Consider the following 4803-nt stretch of genomic DNA (forward strand, 5'->3'; position numbering starts at 1 on the left):
CTTAATGTAATCCTCTTGAGATAGCTTTATTGTCTTCTTCATCATGTCCCTTGATATCTTCATATTGAGTATCCTCTTTGCAACACCTAAATATTTCATTGAAAAAGATTTAGACAGATCCTCTTCTAGGTCTTTGATGTCCTACATGTTAGCACTTGCAATCAGCATGTCATCAACATACAACATTAGTATGATGAACTTCCCATATGCCAAATTCTTTGTGTAAATGTAGTGATATGAGTTGCATCTTCTGAATCTGTGATCCAACATCCATCGATCAAACTTCAAGTACCACTATCTTGATGCTTGATTTAAACCATACAAGCTCTTCTTTATTATTCAAACCATTTTCTCCTTACCTTTTACCTCATATCCCTTTGGTTGAAGCATGTAAATTTCCTCCTCTAAGTTATCATGAAGGAGTGACGTATTTACATCCATTTACTCAAGATTTAAATCATCAGCAGCCACAAGACTTAAGACAAGCCTAATTGAGTTCATTTTGACAAAAAAAAAAAAAAACTTCATTGAAGTCAATACCTTTCTTTTGAGAAAACATTTTTACCACAAGCATGGACTTGTACTTTTTCTTCCCACCTTATTCTTATTTTAGCTTATACACCCATTTGTTTTGTAGTGCCCGCTTAACTTTAGGCCACTCAACCAAATCCCATGTTTGGTTGCAATGTAATGAGTCTATCTCCACTTGCATTATCTTCACCCATTCTTCTTTGGATTTGTGTTTCATAATAGTACAATGAGCCACCAAGTGATGGTGTACTTGCAGGACCCCAAACATCAAAATGAACCAGCTCAAGTTTTTTTTTTCATTTCTTGATTTTTGAAATTTTACCTTCTTTTGTTTATCGCAAACACAATATTCACAAAACTCTAAGTCCACTTCTTTCAAACCTGGTAGAAGCCTATTTGATTTAAGGATTTGCATTACTTCGTGCTCATAAAGCTCAAGCCGGTAGTGCCACACCACACTATCAACTTTTGTAGCTATTGCACCAATTGAAGATTCTGTGCTGATAGTACACAAGTAAAGTGTACCAACCTTTTCTCCTTTGGCAACCACTTAACATCCCTTTGATATCTTCCAACATTTGTTTCTGAATGCAATGTTGTGACCTTCATCATCCAATTGTCTTCTGGAGATCAAATTTTTGCAAAGAGAAGGAACATGCCTAGCATCTTTAAGCTTCCATTCATTGTGATCCTTGATTGTATCAGAAGCATACTCATCCTCATTGTAACATATATGAGAAGCATTAGCCGTGTGACTTGGACATTCAAAATGATTATCTTCTTGCATTTGAGACTCATTCATGACCATGGTAGCCTTCTTGCCTACATCCGCCTTACTAGAATCATCATCTTTAACATGAAGGTTGACGTCAAATTGCATAAACAACAAAGATGGCATACATTGAGCATTCTTTTTTATCTCATTATGCATATGACATTCTTATTTCACATGCTCAAGAGAATGAGAAACATGCAAGTCTTCATTGCATACATTGTCCATATTTATGTCTAAAACATAAGATACATTTGTCTTCACATCTTCTTGCAATCCAAGCTACCTCACTCTCTCTAGCTTCCATTCCTTATGCTTTGCAACCTTTACTGCATCATCAATGTAAGTGGCCTTTTAAGCTCAATGTTTAACTTCAAATCAGCCCTCAAACTTTGCATAAACATACACTTTTTAAGTATAAGAGGAGGAGCATCGCTGCCCAAAGAAACACACCATCTCTTCCACAAGGCATTGAACTCCTTGACAAATGCATGTACACTTTGACCATCACATTGCACAAGTCCTTCAATGGAGTTCCATACATCCGTTGAGTCCTCTACCTTCTTGAAGTTCTCAAGAAAATCCTTCTTTAATGCATCATAAGTAATCACCAATGGAGGTTGAGATAATTTCAACCAGAACTCATACTCATCATACCATATCCTTGCATCCTCTTTCAAGCAAAAGACCAAAATCTTGAGCATAATCATTGGATCTTCCTTATTTGCCATCAAGTAAGAAAACTCCATATTTTCAATGAATGCATCAGCATCCTCACCTACATAGCCATAGAACGTTGGAAACTCTATCATCATAGCCATCAAACTTGTCAATTGAAGGTCACTTGAAGAAGATCCTCGGTGGCGGGCACCAGAACGCTGTTGGGAAACAAATAAACTAGAACACCTCTATATCGATGTCACCCAAGAGCATTGAAAGAGAACTATAATAACATCAAAATATTTGGGAAACCCCTTTGAAACACCACAAATCCAACAAGAGTAGTCTCCTTGGGGGAATTTACTGGCCGTCGCCCACCCAAGAGACTATGTCACAAAGAAGAAAGAAACCTGTTTAGGCACGGAATTACGGACGTCGTCTAACAATGATCTTGAAAACAAAGCTTTCCCCTTCACCAAAAGCCACTTTAAAAGAACCCCTTCAAAGCATACATCACCCACAAGACGTATGGGTTTCCACAACTCAACCTACATAGTTTTGCCCCAAAGCTGCCATACACTGTAGGTTGCAGAGAATAGACCATAACTCCAAAACCCCAACTCCAAAAGACACGATTTCAAACTTCAAAAAATATTTTCAAACTCTGCAAAAAAAGTGATGAAATACTTCAAATTGAATCCATGCACAACTATGTGAAAAATCAACGCGAACAAGATGCTGTAGCAAGAAGACTAGGTATAGAGAGAGCTAGTCAAGGGCAAAAAACTGCATCCAAAAGCATCAAGAAGCCAGAACAAGCTTAAGACCTGAATTTTTTTGATACTTGTCTGAGTGTTTTTAAGTTTGTACATGAGTTTAAGTTATATACAACTCTCGGATGTCGTCAATAAAGACATCTTGAAATCCCTTGAGAAAATTGGATAACTCTAGTTCCTTGTGATTGTTTATATTTTCTTTTGCTAAAGCATTAGAATCTTTGACAAAAGTCATGTACACCAAAATAGAGCTCTTTATTGACTTATTGAAAGCTTGCATATGTACAATGGGTATGTTGTTACCCATCTCTTTGGCATCTATGTACATATCTTTTTTCCTGAACCTAAAGTAGATTCTCCTTTCAAGGAATTTAACATTGGTAGCTATGAGATCAAACCATGGTGCCCCTAGGATTACATCCTCGTGCTTGAGAGGAGAGATAAAGAAGTCCTCTTTGTCCATGTAGCTTTGGACATGGAACCTCAATTTCCCAATTAAGGGAGTAAGTGAAGCTTCTTGCCCCTTGAAAGCACCATTTGCAAGTAGGACATCTCTATAATCTCTCATGTGTGAAAATTATCTCTCTCCATTAAGTAAACTACTATAATATCTACTTACCTATTTCTTAGCAATTGGGATCAAAGTAAGGTTTGCTTGTAGCTAAAGTATCTCAATAAAAGGATTCCTTGAATTGAGTGGGAGTAATTGTGGAGGAAGGGAAGCTAAAGATTGATAAGCTCAATGACAAGAACTACCAGCACTAGAAGATGCAGATTGAAGATTATCTCTACCAAAAGGACCTTTATTTACAACTAGGTGGTTTTGCAAAGAAGCCCGCAACAATGGCAGATGAAGCATATATTATCCTTGACTGGAAGGTATTAGGAACAATCCAAATGAGCTTGGCATCAATGGTGGCCTTCAACGTTTCAGAGATGAAGACCACAGAGGACTTAATGAAGTCACTTGATGGACTCTACGAGAAACCATCAACATCCAGTAAGGTATTTCTCATGAAGCACTTGTTCAATATAAAGATGACAGAGAATGGTTCAGTTGCAAAACACCTAAACAACTTTAACACCAACATAAGTCAATTTTGACAACAAAGTGCAAGCCCTCCTTATACTATCATCTCTACCATATAGTTGGGACAGCCTTGTGATGGTTGTAAGTAACTATGTCTCTGACACAAAGACTCTTAAGTTTGATGATGTTGTGGGTGTTCTTCTAAGCAAGGAAATACAATGGAGAAGCACAAGTGAATCATCAAGTGCTACATTGTCAGTGGAAATGAGGGGAAGGTCAAAGAAGAGGTTCAAAAACCAAAAGGGTTGTGATCGCTCAAGACGAAGCAAGTCATGCACAAAGTCAGTTCTCAAATGTTGCAACTGTGGCAAGAAGGGCCATGTCAAGAAGGATTATTGGTCCAAGAAAAAGGAGTTGGAGTCTCAAGACAACAAGCCAACATTGGAGGCCAATGTGGTAGGTAAAGTAGAGCAAGATTCTCTAATTCTCTCATTAGACAATGTGTCTAATTCCTGGATAGTAGATTCCAGGGCTTCATTTCATGCAACACCACACAAGCAACATTTCAAAGATTACACTAAAGGTAATTTTGGGTCTGTGTACTTGGGAGATGATGAAGCTTGTGAAATTGTCGGCAAAGGTATAAACTACTACTAATAGTCGTTTTTTGGCTCTCCGTAATTGCCATAGTGAGTTAACCCACCCTACCAAAATCATCCAAACACTGTGGTTATCCCTACCATTTCACTGTATATAGGTGTGTGTGAGTTAGGGGACTTTTCCCATATCTTCTTAAAAACCCTCAGCTAGCTAGTCACTGGGCTAGTTGAGCCAAAAAAAAATAAAAATATAAAAAATATAAGTATATTATGGCCCATTTGTGTGTAAATATTTCATTGTATATAGGGCCTAAATAAAAGGATTTTTCATAATTATTTTGGTATTTATTTAAATATTTCTATCTATGGTGTGTTATTTATGCTATGTACATTGACTCATAATTATCATATTTTTTCTTAGCATTTTGCATAATC

Source organism: Adiantum capillus-veneris, chromosome 5 (assembly GCF_014529385.1).
Source record: "Adiantum capillus-veneris isolate H3 chromosome 5, ASM1452938v2, whole genome shotgun sequence".
Taxonomy (NCBI): domain Eukaryota; kingdom Viridiplantae; phylum Streptophyta; class Polypodiopsida; order Polypodiales; family Pteridaceae; genus Adiantum; species Adiantum capillus-veneris.